Source organism: Battus philenor, unplaced genomic scaffold (genome assembly GCF_028537555.1).
Source record: "Battus philenor isolate CCGP_79_NKW_IND1 unplaced genomic scaffold, ilBatPhil1.0.hap1 SCAF_29, whole genome shotgun sequence".
Classification (NCBI taxonomy): Eukaryota; Metazoa; Arthropoda; class Insecta; order Lepidoptera; family Papilionidae; genus Battus; species Battus philenor.
In genome coordinates, this window is record NW_027181692.1 from 5,107,861 (window position 1) to 5,125,474 (window position 17,614).

At 34.7% G+C, this 17,614-nt stretch overlaps 1 protein-coding gene across 1 annotated transcript in view; it reads right to left on the reverse strand.

Annotated features, from left to right (window-relative positions):
• Window positions 1-17,524, reverse strand: part of fbl (pantothenate kinase 3 fbl) — a 71,653-nt gene extending 54,129 nt beyond the window's left edge. The window contains exons 1-2 of the mRNA XM_068769788.1: window positions 17,422-17,524; window positions 9,648-9,758 (exon numbers count right to left, since the gene is read on the reverse strand). The gene's annotated coding sequence lies outside the window, so the exon portion shown is untranslated. The remainder of the gene's footprint in view (window positions 1-9,647; window positions 9,759-17,421) is intronic.
• Between the last annotated feature and the right edge of the window lie 90 nt (window positions 17,525-17,614).

Sequence of the window (17,614 nt, forward strand, 5' to 3'; positions counted from 1 at the left end):
TAAAATACCTTAAACAGTCGTCTGTCTGTTTTGTATTTCTTAAAAGCCCTAATTAGCGAGAAGTTTTTGTTTAAGATACTTTCTTTTATTACCTGATAATTAAGACGTACTTTGTGTTGCCATAAAGAACCTTTTATTGTTTTGTTAAGGAGCTTAACTACCTTCTAGAGATTTAATAGAATCAGGCGTTATTTGGTATCAGGCGCGTATGCGGTGGTTTTATATTAGTATAAGACTCTAGTATCTAAGTATAAGACTCTGTGTTTGGCACTAATCGGTGTAACATAACTCCTAAAGATGCCCCGTGGAGGGGTGAAACACGTGTTGAGTGATTTAACGGTGGCAGTTGTGTAATTCGCATTGTTTGCCGCATGCGCATTTATCAGCGGGCTGGCGGGCGGTGCACTTTGTTGCACGACTACCACTGCATGTGTGGAAGTGGCTAAATATTGATCCTTTTCTTACTTACCTTCTAGAGGAACTTGATACATTTTTAGTAAATATGGCTCATGTAGCTAACACTCCACCAAAGTCAAATAATGACCACGTTGTACTCTGTTGATTATATGAGAAACTTTCGAAAGTTTTTTATCATAAATACCGTCATTTTGCTTAAAATATTTCACATATTTATTAATTTTCTCATCCGTAAACCAAAATATTGTGTGACCTCTCTTTTTATAGCGCTTAAGTAGTTGTTTTAATTGTACCTCTCTATTCTTTTTTTAAATTATCAGTTTAGAAATGACTAATCATCTCACATAGGCTTGCAGTTTAGGTCATTTAAAAATGCGACATGACTCTGGACGCTATTTTCATTTCCCAAGATCTCACACTTTCGGACACGATTTCCTCGAATTCTTTCCTTTACTGTTTATATCGCCTTTTTAGTACGACCACTAGATGGACTACCAGATCTTTTTATGTTACAAAGGAGGTTTCGTTGTAACTATCAATAGCCCGGTATATAAACATTTGACTAATACCAAGCATATGGATTTAAAAAACTGTATTCAGCACCATACCTACTTTATGTAATGCGCAGCGATTAGGTTTTATCACCCCACAGCATTTTAAAAATAAAATATTTTATAATATATTGCCGCGAAAATAAAAAAAAAACAATGAATAATCATATAATAATGACAGATTCCAAATTCAAAAGTAATATAATTTGATAAATGCGTAAGCGGCAAACAATGCGAATCAGAGTACTGTCTCTGTGTTTGACACTAATCGGTGTAACATAACTCCTGAAGTTGCCCCGTGGGTGGGTGAAACATGTGTTGAGTGATTTAACGGTGGCAGTTGTGTAATTCGCATTGTTTGCCGCATACGCATTTATCAGCGAGCTGGCGGGCGGCGCACTTTGTTGAGATGGTCATTGGATTAGTTTCGTAGATTTTTCCCCTTCAGATATCCCCCAAAAAAGTCCATGGAGTCAGTGCGAGGACTGGACATCCGGTGACCTGGGTGGCCAGGGGATGTCACCAAAAAGACTTATCAATTTTTAAGTGTAGAAATCACGGGAAAGCGTCATATTTTCTCTAGCCGTGTGAGGTGTGGCACCATCTTGTGTAGTTATAACTATAGTTACTACGTTTGATACTACAGCAGCTAAATAATGTACACCGCGGAAGATCGGCACATACGACGTACGACGAAAGACGTGAGAAAGAGATAGATACAGTTACTAACTTTATAAAACCTAGATAAAGGTATAACAAGGTATGGCATGGCAACGATGCTGCAGATGAGCTGGTGCGGAGGGGCTCCAACATGGTCGTATACGTCCCGGAACCCCTCATCCCACTACTAATGGGTAAGGCCAGATCTCTAGTAGCGAAGCGTACTAGGAGTCAACACAAAGAAAGAGCAATGGACGAGCTATGAGAAGTGCCGACAAGCAAAAGAGGCAATAAGCTGCCGGCTCTCTGACGCCCTGCTCCGGCTGTCGCGACACCGACTGCGTTTGGTGACTTAGACTTTACCCGTTCATGGTATTTTTAATATACATCTATTTATATTAGGCGTTACGGACAGTCCTTCGTGCAGAACGTGCCAGGAGGACGAGACTACTGTTCACGTACTACTTCGATGTACGAGAGTAGTATCTTACAGGGCTACGCATCTTGGATCGCCGAGATACCTCTCCGAGATCGCCGGCAACATCAAGTGTCTGCTGAAATTTCTAGGAGTTGGGTTTGGTCGACTAATACCAACCACGGCGTAAAACGAGCTCATTTCTGCCCGTCGAGACAAGACAAGATGGTATAACAATATTATCTTTATTTCTAAGTCTAACCTATTTCGCTATATTTCTTACTTTTATGGACATACACCAAATCGTCATATAAATCTAGAAGATAAGAGTTTCTTAGGCCACTTTGGAATACTAAATCTACACAAGAGTCCTTTTAAAGGGCGAATTTGATTTGGACAGCCATTTGATGTTTGTACTTTTCGGGGATTCCCAAGGTCGTTCTACTGCCTTATAGTATATAATTAAACTTGCCCGGAATGTGGTAATGGTCTATTAATTATATTACCAATTAGCGTTAATTACAAAGTAAATAATTGCGAATAGCAACTTCCTTAGCATTGTTTTTGGTGGACAAACAAGACCTCTTTTCCTTATTCTTACCGCATCCCGTCTTATTTTATCGTAATACTGACAGCGATTTTAAAATCCACCTAATTTAGCGTCTATATACTTACCAGGAAGTGATAAGTGTTTTCTTTTATAATCAAGGTCGTATTTGTCATAGCCCAATGGATTAGCTAGAGGAACTGCGAGCAGACCACATAACGCGTAGAAGACTTGATGATAGAAGACTAGACTTTCCGGTCTCCCTAATATGTTTGTTTAAAACAAATATATATACTTAATAAAAAATTATGATAGCTAGGTGGCAATATTGTAACGTTACGTTCCGTAATGCTGGCCACTGCGGCCATATAACATTTGTGTGAAATCATTCTTTGGCGTTCAAATTCAAATATCGAAGCCGATTTGAATTCGAACGCCATCAATGATGTGGTCGCTGCCGTTGCATTAGGTCGTGTAAATACTCTTTATACATATGTGAATACATCATCTTCGATCTTCCACACCAAGGTGCTTCGGCGATAATCACATATAACATTCCCAAGATGTAATAATAGTATAATCCATAGACGTGGGTAGCTCACCACCCACACCCCCCCACTAGGTAGACCGATGACATGGTCGCGGGAAGGCATCATGGCGTACGTATCTTTGAGGTACACCTATGCCTGGCAATGGGCATTTATCGGCTGAAAGAAAGAAGAATCTATGGCCTACAAAGGTTCTTTGACATATTTTTTCATAGACATCTGTAGACTGAAATGATTTAACAGCCTTCTGCGACCTTGATTCTGTCGTCAGTTCAACTAGTGGGAGGCCTACCCACAGGTCTACCGCCTCGTGCTTGCCACTCTAGAACCTTTCGGCCCCAACGAACGAATGTAGCACGTGTGATGCACTTCACACTAGATATGGTCAAAATGTATCTCTGATAAGAAAAGATTCATATATGTTGTAATCGGGATGCAGGTGTGGGAGTCGTATATATACTGATGTGATGTCTGAATGAATAATAGGTGTAAGATTTTGTGGGCAAGCGTAGCCGACGGGCGAACTTAGTGTGCCGAATTAGTGCAGCGGGCACATGCACGCACCGGTGACGCGGGCGCAGACCTTTTGTTACTTTTGTTTCTTTTGCGCCTTTGTTCTAATGCCCGCTTTCACTCGGTCGCAGAGCACATTGCGCCCCAGAGTCCTACGACGAATGCACGTCCTTTTTGCTCGCACTCAAGCGCTAATAAAAATTTGTTCGTGTGTTAAATAAATTGATAAAGTGTTACAAACGTCTTTTAATAAGCCACTAAATCTTTACAGGGATTGAATTTTAAAGTCTTTCGTGGGGCAAAAATATTTATTTTAAAAAAGAACTCCTAACCTAAACTGCGCACGCTCCTTCGTCGTTCAACCGTCGTCTCTCTCCCTTCCTCTCTCACCCCTCTCGCTTGCACCATCTGACGTTCCTATTCACGCATGCTATTACGTTCCATTTCACATATATATATCCTTTCGATCTTGGAATATATATCACTCTTTTATATCTATAGCTCATTTTGCTCAGTACGGTTCAGAGAGAGAATAAGGTAGCTCACACTAAAAATATCCTTTAAATCTACGGTTCTTTTAGCTCAGACTTAGAACTCAGAAAGGCTGAAAAACGTGTGAAATATTCCTATTTAGCATTTTATTTCTTCGTCATAAAGCACAAAAAAACTAAACGTCCGCGCGCGTGTTGTTGTCGTTCCGAAGATCCGTAGATTAACTTTACATTTTTACCACAAACATGCGTCTCTCTCTTTAACGTGTAAATTGCTGTATAAGCCCATCTCTTTCTCTCTAACTCTGAACGAGCCGTAATACATCTCCAAAAAAAAATCTTAACTATAAAAATATAGAGATATAGTTGAAACACACGCGCACCAGAGAGTGATTATATCTTTTGCAAAGACTACTTCAGATTAACAATTTTTCGAGCTATGTCTACAATACGAAGAGCATTCGTTCTTTCACTTCTTTGATCGCCTTTCCTGCCAATACTACGCGAAAGGCCAGATCTCTTTATTACAAAGAGAGGTAATTTCATTGTAGTTTGGTACGCCAACACGTAGGAAGAGAATTTTAAAAAATACATTTGGCTTCGCACTTACTTTGTGTCACTAAATGCTATTATAGCAATACCGTTCTCTACTCAATCTTGAATGCCCCCTCTTTATTTAAATATTACATAAATATTCAACAAAATTTGCGTGCAAATAAAAAAATAATAGATAAATATTCTAAGTAAGAAAAAGACCAATATTTAGCCACTTCCACACATGCAGTGGTAGTCGTGCAACAAAGTGCACCGCCCGCCAGCTCGCCGATAAATGCGTATGTGGCAAACAATGCGAATTACACAACTGACACCGTCAAATCACTCAACACGTGTTTCACCCCTCCACGGGGCATCTTCAGGAGTTATGTTACAGCGATTAGTGCCAAACAGAGTAATGAGATAAATATTCATAAAATACTGACAAATTCCAAATTGATAATGTGTTTTTTAAGGTATTCATGGCAACACTAACCATTCTATCCGTATATGTAATTCATACGGGTGTTTACCTGAAGTCAAACTTACCCACCTACAATTCAATGATATACAGGATGATTGGATACGTGTAAAAGCGTATAATAAATATAAAATGATCAAAATGAATTTATATTTATGTTACACTAATCTTTTTGTTCTATGGATATTCAGGCAGTACAAAATATAAATGTACAGATAGTAAAAAATAATTTTAATACGTAACAATTCGAATTTTAAAAAAAGTTTTTTTTAAATATATTATCATTACGTTATCTATTATTTCTGAAACCGTTAATTATTAAATAGGTTGTCCATTATATTAAGACCGCGTAATATATACATTCACCTATAATGTTTTTGCACCTATAACCATTCTCTTTGTATAAAGACAAAATGTTTTTTTTTTATATAATGGAATAATTATCTTCAATCACGCGTTAGGTCAGAGGGTCGGCAGCTTGCATGATCATTAGAGATAAAATAGCAGATAGCGGAGTATGTATATATCTGCTTATTCCATTGACCTTCAGAGGACAAAGAAACATTTTCTTTATATTACAAATATTGTATTTGGTATGTTGCTTGCGCAGAAGCAATAGATCCGCCATTTTAGGTGACATGCATTAATTTTATTTATCAACACGTTTCATGTCTAGAAAAAAAGCGCAGTTTCCTGTCCAAGTCGTGTCGATCAGTGATGATTGACTTTCAGTTCAAGCCGCGTCAGTCAGTGATGATCGCATTTACGAGGGTTTTCCTTTCCTTCTTATAGACCATGAATGCAGACCGCGGCCCGCCGGTCGAATACTGGTGGCCCGCCGACAGCAAAAATAATACTCTCGTACATTCGAAAAATATTAAATTCTATTCCAGAATAAAACCAAACAAATTTAATTACCTATATTCCTGGCGGCCGGCCCGCCATCAGTGCATGATTTGCCCGAGTGGCCCCTAGTCTTAATAAGTCTGTGCAACCATGTTATAGACCCTTGGGCAGTACTACCAAACTAAATCTCATATTAATTGACCTGCGTGGTTCAACTTTACCATATCAAGTTGGTTTTTGAAAAATTTAACAACTTGGAAAAACAATAATCACCATAGAAAGAGATTTATTGAAAAAACCATCCATAAATAATGGTTCAAATTGAGTTTTGTTATAACCAACTAACATTTGAGTAAAAGATGAAATATAGTAGATTTTAAACAGATTTATGATTATAGGCCTAAAGGAAAATATCACAGACTTTCAGCGCTGACCACGTTCGCAGAGAACGTGTCTTAACGACATAATTAATAATATTATATGCAAATATAAAATAATATATAATTTTTTTAATTTAATTGCAATTAATAAGACTCTACCACAACATGCTTAAGGTTAAAAAGTAACTTGGTTGATAAATCTACGTACATACCTGTTATTATTCTTTAATTAACTATATTTTTATTTATTTTTTTCAAAGTTAAAATAAAAATCGGTAAAAAAAACTTTTAAGTTAAACGGTTTTATTTGATACCCATGTTGTTGTGGTTGTGGAAAAATATGTACCTAGTCCGCCATATTGGAACGGCGTCCATCTTGAATTTGAAATTTTGACATAATCATCGTGTTTTACTAGTGTAGCCCTTTCATTTGATACCCATATTGAGGGGGTTAAGGAAAAATACGTAATCCGCCATTTTGTAACGGCGGCCATCTTAGATTTATAGTGTTATTGATTTTATGATATTGTATTGTCATCTACATTAAATGTGTGTACCAAATTTCAGATCAATCTGACAACGGGAATGTGTTTAAATTTCAATTTCTAATTTTGACCCAAATAAATAAATTCCGTACGGGTCGAACTAAATAAAACCGTTTAAAAACATCTCATAATCTGCCAGAGTTGATAAATAATATTAATTGGCAAGTTCGCAGTCGCTCCATGAGCTATGAAAGGTACTATGCCCGGTATTTCTCTAGATATGAAGCAGGAATGAGGAGTTCCATAGAAAAACGAGTTTAAATAACTTGGCAAAGATTAGCAAGTTGTATCGGCGTGACCACATAGCGCGCAGAACAGAACGTTGAGGCTTTAAGGTGAACAGTACGACTTTATAAGTCATCGCATACTGCTTCCTATCGGTTCTATTGTAAATCTCTGGGGTGGGCTTATGTCCAGCAGTGGGCGCCCTACTGTTGAAATTATGATATGTATACTCGTATATTGATGACGGTGAATAATATTCTCAACCTAGGTATAACAGCTGCGGCAACAAACATTTTTTTCATCTCGGAAACACTTCACTAAATTTGTTTCATCACGTCACTCTGTGTTTGGCACTAATCGGTGTAACATAACTCCTGAAGATGCCCCGTGGAGGGGTGAAACACGTGTCGAGTAATTTGGCGGTGGCGGTTGTGTGATTAGCATTGTTTGCCGCATACGCATTTATCAGCGGGCTGGCGGGCAGTGCACTTTATTGCACGACTACCACTGCATGTGAGGAAGTGGCTAAATATTGGTCCTTTTCTTACTTACATATATAAATATTAATATATTTCTTAGTTACTACTTCTGCGATGTACTGGCCATGAAAATCATTTTACATTTTTTTTAAATTTTAAATTTCGAATTTAAAAAGTTCTCCATCACTGGCCTAGTGGGTAGTATGAGAGCATCTAGAAATAAAGCTTAAGGACTATTTAAAGGATAGAGGATATTCTTACATATTGTACGAGGCGTCCGCCAGGAATGTTCAAACTTCGGGTATAGGAAAGGGATAGGAAACCTGGAATAATAGATATTTTATTCCTTTTTTATCTGTATTACATCGTAATGGCAATTTTTTTACAATGAAAAATCGTAGTCACATACAGATTTTTTGTAGGTGTAAAAGCTTTCAAGAGGAGAATATATTAGCTCTTTGACAGTAAAAAGCTACACTTAAAGCTTTTCTTACACTTTTTTCCAATTATAATAAATATCTAATATAAATATCTAACTGTGCAATTACAGTTTATTATAATTACATTAGGTGAACGTAATACAAGATGTATAATTATCAGGATTATATTATGTGTATATATATTTAAGAGTAGTGCATTTCTCTGCGCGGAATGGCACTCTCTTTATCTGCAGGGGAAAAAACCATTGTTGAACAGTTTTTTTAATTAAATCAATAAAACATCACCAATTACTTGCAGCTAAAATGTGATAACGATAATAAAATAAGAAAATAAACGGCATAGTATTAAAGCAACAGCAATAAACTTTGATATACAGTGCCCGTGATAATTGAGGAGGGAGGTGAAGGAAGAAGGCTATGCATGGAAGAAAAATGATTTAGTATGGAATGTTAGAGAATTGTAGTATACATGATGATGGAAGAGAGATCTCATGACGTATGATAGACAAGTATACGAAAGGTCTCTCATAACAGGGTCCATAAAAAATCACTTGCAGCTGTGAAAACACTCAGGTGTACCGGGCAAGTACAGTTACTAGGAATCACGATCAGACAGTAGATTGAAAGGGCTTATTGTCACCGCACCTTGTCCACGGCAGATAAGTAAAAACATACTGCCGCCGTCCAATATTCTTTTATTTATAAAAATTAAAAACGTATTGAACCACCGAAATAAAAACACACTGTTTTAATTATATTACAAGTAATATACGCTTGTGTTGTAAAACACTCATCACAAATGTATCAACTCCACGGCAATTTTTGAAGATTTTCCATTCAAGCCGCGTGTGGTGTATATGATCCACACATTAAACATAAAAAAGTCGTGTAAATATGCTTTACACTTTTTTAATACTACAAAGCTATAGTTGGCGGTAAAAAGTTATAAATTTATATTGCATTACGTATGCGCATACGTGATGCACAGTAATACCCCGCTTTACGCTACCCCGTTATACGCGGTTTCACTATAACGCGAATTGTAAATTTCGCGCTCAAATGCTTCGAATTACGCGAAAGAGTGCGTATAAATATAATGTAGTAATCAACTTCTCTATGGTGTCTTGACCATCTGTCAAACAATTAAAAACAGTGTTGGGTGTTATGAACGTGTTTTACAAGAACGTAAACAAAACGTTACCTAAAAGACAATAGATGTATTTTTCCGTAAAAAATAAGAGTATGTATTGCATAAAGTGTTCCTTGAATTAAAGTGATTGATTAAAATGATTTGTATTTTTTTGTAATAATTTTTGACTATGTTTAATCATAAACCTCGTTATACGCGAATTTCAGTTAACGCGATTATTTTTGGAACGTATCCCTCGCGTAAAGCGGGGTATTACTGTATGTCTATATCCGACCATACAATTTGTTTAAGAATCCTTTGTTTTTTAATGAGTATTGCAAATGGCCTTATGGCATGGAATGATATGCAAGACAAGTCTTTGACTGTAATCGACGCTCGTACTGGAGTGTTTAAACTATTTTATTTATTTTATTTTGGACACTTACCTAACACCATCCCTGGACGAATCCCCAGCGGATCAGGTTCCGTTGTCCGAGTTGAAAAATGGTTAACGCAGAATATTGTTTGCAACGTCACCTTCTCTCCATACTTGATTTCTGTAAGATGGGAATGAGTTTCAAAGTATATTCAATTAACTAATATATATGATAAAAAAATTTTTTTAAACGGTTTTATTTAGTTGTTTATTTATTTGGGACAAAATTAGAAATTAAAATTTAAGCACCTTCCCGTTGTCAGATTGATCTGAAATTTGGTACACACATTTAATTTAGATGACAATACAATATAAAAAAATCAATAACGTTATAAATCTAAGATGGCCGCCGATACAAAATGGCGGATTACATATTTTTCCTTAACCCCCTCTATATGGGTATCAAATGAAAGGGCTACACTAGTAAAACACGATGATTATGTCAAAATTTAAAATTCAAGATGGACGCCGTTCCAATATGGCGGACTAGGTACATATTTTCCACGACCACCACAATATGGGTATCAAAAAAACGTTAACTTAAAAGTTTTTTAAATGTATTTATTATTTCTGGTATTTATTTTAAGTATACCACACTTCCGCGTAAAATCGGTAATGATTTGATTACATTGACTACAATTATTGTCATTGCAATCATACACCTGTTTGGAAGGAACAAACCATTTATATATTTTTAATTTTTACACTTAACCCTTCGTTTGCCGCAACATGGCGCATGTCAGTTCGATTTTTTTTTAAATGATAAATGAAATATTATTGTTTATGATCATGTGGTCTGTGGTACATCTAGAGCAAGCGATTTTAAACTGTATTTTTAAGAAGATTCGATATAATACAGCCTACTTTTGGATTTCTGACAATTATGTCCATAGGCAGTTGACAGGTTAAAGAAACTTTACAATTTAAATTAGATATAGCATGAATTTATTGCAGAATTATAAATCGTGTTTATCGCAGCAATACTTTTTATCAGTAAATAATCCAAACACCTCTTTACAATCACACTATAAAATCATCACTCACTTGTGTGAGTTATGTTATTATTATATTAATTTATTTTTCTATTGGAATACAATAAATCAACAGCTTTTGGCAGTAAAAAGTCTGCAAGGTCAGATAAAATGCAGTTAACAATTTCAATAAGTAAAAATCCTTCCTGTGTAGCCTTCTGGCAGACTGAAAACATCAGGAGCCTTGCCAATAAATTACTTACTAACTTAAGTTACTCATTATTATTTTGAAGCCAATAGAATAAAATCTTAATTTAATTTTTATTTAAATAAGCATAATCTCATAAAAGTATCTATTTAGTCTAAATTTAAATAAATACTCTAAGGCAGCTTCTGTACATTTTAAAAGATTTCATGAGACTGTTAAATTTAAATTATACAGTATTTTGTACTAACACTAACATTATCATATTTACAAAAAAAATGAGTTAAAAACATTACAGATGTTAATTTTCTCATAAATATTCCGTATACTAAACGCAAACTTATTTTTTTTTATTTTCAATTACCATTTGTACCAAAAAACAAAATTAGTTAAGGTAATTTTAAATTTCATACCAGTCATTATCATTTTTAGAATTTTATTATTTAAAATAATAATATTACATGTTTGCCTAATTCAATTTTTCTATGCGTAGTACTCAATATTGAATGTCAATTCGTAACAACTGGCAAAGTTTCTGTCAAGTAGTACTCATTTTTATCACTACAAGAAGATGAACCAGTTGTTTCACTATCATGCACTTCTATAGCTTTCACATTAATCCAGGGTCGAATTCTAACAAAAGCTATTATATATTTATAAGGCTTCCCTCTTTTAGGAAAATCCGTTACTTGATAATGATCATTTCCTAACGCTAGAGAAATCTTAAAAAGGGCCGAAAAATTTAGATTGGAATTTCGTATTTTTTCTATCATTACCGTAATTATATCTTAAAATCTTAACTAGATAACCAACTATGTATTTAGTTGCCGAAACCCGATTAGCGTCATGTCTACGGTTTTGAATATTCTATATCTAATATTCTGGTCCTTTTCTATATTTGTACTGATATACTTCTTACAAATTCCACATCGTCTTGTGTGCTTTCAATTTCCATTTTGTTCGCAAGAACATTGCGCATTCTTATGCCAAATAATACTTCAGTTGGAGTCTTCTTAGTGGTTGTATTAATTGTGTTATTAACATCCCGCTGAATTATACCAAGTTGAATTTCCCAGTCACGTTCATTACCATTAAAATTTTGATCTCTCAGTTTAACCATTGGCTCTGGGACAAGCAACCGCGTTCAATATGTGCATAATGCCATGTTCATCGCAAAAAGCTTTAAAAGCTGACGATGTAAAAGAAGTCCCACGATCTGACACAATTCTTGTTGGCAACCCAAAATCAAAAAATATTTTTTGGAAAACATTTATTTTAGTCTTTGTTTTCGTATTTTTGACTGCCCGCACGAATACGTATTTTGTGAAACCATCTACAATTGTTAGAATGTGGGTGTTATCATTCTTGGTCCAATCGAAAGGCTCCAAGTAATCGATATGAAGGATAAAAGGAAATAAAAGAAATTGAGAAGAATGAAAGTGAGTGTAAAATAATGATAAAACACTGAAAAAATTAAGATTAGTAAATAAAGTCCCTGTCCCAAACAAAATAGGGGTACGGTACGAGAGGCTCCCAATAGCGGGGGCCATAAAAAAAAAGTAATCGATATGTATAGTATAAAACGGTATATATATCTTTTCTTTAGGGAACAAATGACCGCTTTTCTGTCGAGATGCACTATCTTTGTTATATGCACAGTCAATGCAGGCGCTCAAATATTTCTTCACAAAACGCCTAATCTTGGGGAACCAATACTTACTGGACTTTTTCTAAAATCTTAGTATAGCCAAGATGACCGATATCATCATGGATATCTTTACATATTTGCTATCTTGCATTCCGTGGAACATACAAACATATTCCGCCATCAAGTTTCCTGTACACGGTACCATTTTTCACTTCATAATTACTCCTTATTTCTTTACATTCTTTGTCTTACTCGGGTTTTAAAATTTTAAAAATCCGAATAATTTCAGGATCTGCTAGTTATAGAGTAAGAAACCAGATTTCCTGTTCTATTTTATAAATATTAATACATGGATTATCATCTGCTGTAACGGATAGTGTTGTATTTCTACTAAGAGTGTAACATGTGACATTTGGACGCCAGGACGATATTGTAATAGTCAAAAGTAAATTCAGAGATTTGTAACCACCACCTTGCTATCCGCGGCAGCAAATCTCCTTTTGTCAAGACGGTTGTAAAAGCCGCGCAATCTGTACAAATTTTAAAGTGCATACCCATCAAGTATACTCTAAATTTCTTCAAGGAGCACACGACAGCCAGTATTTTAAGCTCATAGGAATGAAGATGCTTTTCCTCAGGTGTGGTCTGCCTGGTAAAATAGACTGGTTTTAATAGTCACGTCTCTTTTTGCCACTGCATTAAGACCCCCTCCCTATGCCAAGAGATCATCAAGAGCTAAAACAGGCCTGTCTACAAGGTTTTGTTTGAGCAGCGAAAACGCATTCTCTTGTTCCTTGGCCCACAACCAGGCAGAATCTTTTTTCAGCAGATAAGTTAATGGTCGGCCATTCAATCCAGAATCTTGGATGAACTTGCGATAGTATCCCGTTAGGGCAAGAAACTGGCGAACTTCGTGCACATTACGAAGTGTTGGAAATGCTTTGACGGCTTGAGTTTCTGCGCTACCGGGCTGTTTACCTTCTGCAGATACCTCATATCCCAGATAGTCGACTTTAATATCGAAGAAACGGCATTGTGACAATTTCAAAATTTTCTCAAGTCGTTCAAACATCTCATACGCATTCTTGTCAGGTATCAACACATGGTCTAGATATGCTAAAGCATATTGGTATCTTTTGCTTCCAAGGATCTTATTTATTATCCGCTGAAAGACAGCTGGTGCATTTGTCCGCCCGAAGGGCATCCGTTTAAATTCGTAATGCCCATCGGGATTGACGAAACCCATAAGATGTTGACTGTCCTTAGCCACGGGCACTTGGTAGATCTGATCTTTTATCTTTTTTTTAACAATACTCATGTTATAATTGTCTTTTATCCAATAGCAATATGTTCTATATCTTTTTTTTTACGTGTTTCTATGCAATATTTTAAATTTTGTTAACAATTCCTAATTAATATAGTGAATAAATTAAAACCCTATCTTTTTTTAAAGAGTAAAGACTCTATGCTTCCAGCAACTTGGTAGTCGTAAAGTTTCACTTCATTAATTAGAAAAATATTCTATTTTTGTTTCAGAGCATCCTCCCTAAGGCAATGACAAAATTAAAAAAAAAATTGTGGTTACTACACATTTGACAGTTCATATTTATTTACAGATTTAAAAAACATTTTACTGCAATGATTATTTTAATTAATTAGTATTATAGTTGTAGGAAGATGGTGGATGCAGGAGTTCTTGTTTGAAACGTATGGCTGAAGCCTATGTTTACATTAACAAGTATGAATAGGTCTGTATTGTTAGTGGATGTTCTATACTGCGCATACCCGTTAGTTTTCACTCCAGAACCTTAAGCTCTAACGGTGACATATTCTGCATGATGTGGCCTGCCTAGTGCCACTTCAACTTTCAAATCCACTAAGCTATACAGGTTACTTTTTTTCTGGATCTCTTAACTTCTGTTTTGATCTCATAAAGAATTCCCATGCCTAGACCATGGTTCGTCAAGATAAACTGAAGTTATGTGTAAATGCATCATTATATCTCTGTGTAACTGTTGACTATCTGCCCATACAATAGTGAAATTGACAGAGTATGGTTTACATAATAATAAAACTAATAAAATTCTTTCATTGTTTGCAATAATTACTATGTATCTTCAAATATATTTATACAAACAATATGTATTCACTGAAACCGGATATTATATCTTTGAAATGCAAACTGTTCTCGAACAAAGCCATAAGCAATAGTGACATAATATAATACAATATGTTACACACGTCAAATAATTTAAATATGAAAAGAATAATTTTAAAAGCGTCACTCAACTGTTTAAAATATTCCTCTCTTGTTATTGAATATACTTTGAAATGATGCGATTTAAAATATTATATTTAGAAGATAAATGCATTAATACAAATGGATTTCTTATAAAGAGATATATATATGAAACCAAATAGTGGATATTCAAGAAATTAAGATAATTTTATATTTAATCTACCGTTTTTGAGCCGAGGCTTCTGAAAGAGCCCTAAAACTTAACTGCCTATACCAAGACTAACATGAAGCACTCTGACATGACAATGAGAATTAATTGATTACAATGTTCACCTCATTGTCATCATCTATCTGAGAAAGTCCGCAACAAATTCATACCACTATAGCGTTATTTACATGGTCTTACTTTCCTATTTAAAAAATTTGTATATACCAAGACTCTTTACAGGAACTAAGTTATCTTCCTCTTTTCCTTTAGGTGGTTGCCTTGTCCGAAAAAGGTTAAAAGTCCAAACTAAAATTGAAGAATATAAAAAAAATCTTGTTGCAAACAAACTGCTCCCACAACTTAATTGAACTTAGTTGAAACCAAAATTTTAGTTGAGCAGGCATTGCGGAAATACAGAAAATGTTAGGAATTACTATTGAGAGAAGCCACAAAAAAAGGTTAGACCTTGAATGATTTCAACATGAACAAAAAAACCATTCAAGGGGTCTCAAGGGGAGATTTCAGATGGAGGGCGCCTACACTAGCTGAACCCTAATTATTTTAATTCTGTTATAGGAATGGTTTGTAACTATGTCATCTAGATATCATTTTACCATTAAGTGAACCATATATGGTATATACAAGACACTTGTAAAGTGGTAATTTTCAGATTCAATAGTTTTCTTAGAAAATCTTAATGTATTGGCTATATGTGTGCTTGCCAAATAAATAAATATTTTTTATTGGTTTAGCTTTGAAGGGATGAATGATGTTTAATGGATTCAGGCGTTACATTGCGGAAGTCCATCCTAAATAAGAAAGGACCAATATCTAGCCACCTCCGCACATGCAGTGGTTGTCGTGCATGAAAGTGCACCGCCCGCCAGCCCGCTCGCAAACGCGCATGCGACAGACAATGCCAACTACACAACCGCCACCGTAAACTCACTCGACACGTGTTTCACCCCTCCACGGGGCATCTTCAGGAGTTGTTACACAGATTAGTGCTAAACACCGGTGTTTACTGTTTGTCACACGACAACCACTGCATGTGCGGAGGTGGCTAGATATTGGTCCTTTCTTATTTAGGATGAATGATGTATTAGGGGGACTAGAAAGTAGAAGATGTTTCCTTTGACATATTCTACAGAAAAACTCTAGCATTGAAAATTTGTATTCTAAATGATGGCAAAAGGTTGTTGATAACTAAGGTGAATATATTTTTGATTAGCAATAAAAACTTGTTAAAATGTAGTTGTGTGAATTTAACTTAAGAAAGTGACATTACTTTCCAGTCCCCCTAATATAATACACTCTTACCTTAAATCAATGGTTTCAAAAGTAATAAATATCATAATACAGTAAGAAAAAGCCATATCAAAATACATAATAATAAATTTTAAAATAAAAGATATTTACTTTCTGTCCCTGCAGTCTTTGTACTGCCATATGTTATTGCTTTATCACAGTTTAATAGAAAAAGCATAATTATTGTAACATTAATCAGGATGATTGGAAAAGATATAAAAGCCTCAAAAAAAAGAATGTAAAGTTCATTTCCTATCAGGTAATATCCAGAAATATCCATACCCAGAAACCAATGCAAGCAAGAAAGAGTATTTTAAAAATTCAGATTACTACACATTAAAATTAAATATTATCTGTCCTTGAAAGCTATGTATTGCCAGAACTAATTGACCTGTTACATTCCAATAATAATAAAATTATTGTAACAATTTTCAGCACCATTTGATACAGAGTAATTGGAAATACATGTAAAAACTTTTTGTTGATTAATGACTTGTACATTCAAACCTAACTGACTTATAACTATATATGTGTTGAAGAAATGAATTACAGTTTATATATATATACGCTATGCATTGATTAAATATTATAAAAACATTGATATGTGATCTTTAACATATCAGTAATGAAGTCTGTTTAATTAAAATTATAGATAAGATACACATATTTGTACAAGACAACTTTAAGATTTATGATAAACAAAAATCATCCGTTTCTTAGGTGGTTTACTTATCCACTATATAACTCAGTGGCAATCGTATTTTATCATTTTATTTGTTATATAATACATTTTTTTCAAATATTACATAAACAATCATTATATTTTTATTGTGTACAATTAAACAAGTTGTTGGTTCAAAAAGCTATCTCGTATCAAATGTCTTATAACACATAAAATTAATTATTATTTAATTGAAACATTTTATATCTATTTACAGTTAACTCAGTTATTTAAAATGTGTTACTTCACTGTTTAAAAGAAGCATAGCGTTTTATTATTCAACTAAGTACTTATCTAGCTAACAAATGCTGATTACAAGTAAGTTGGACTGCGAGACAAGGATATCGCATTGCGAATAATACTCGCACAATACTTTTCATAATTGCTAACAAAAAGTGGGACGAAACATACCTGACAACCTACTTAAATATGAGAGTAATACGTTTTTGATATCGTCATAAACCAAATACAAAAAAATACTTACAAATTAAAGATCCTTAACAATGTAGCGTCACTTTAATTTAGATTCTTATAGAAAATCTTGAAACTGTCTGTAAAATCTACGGTATTTTTTGGCGTCACACCGTATGATGGTTTCGAGTTCATAAAGTATAACTATGGGTAAAAGTCACGAATAGAATGACAGATAAACATGCGTTCGGAAAGTTTATACAAAT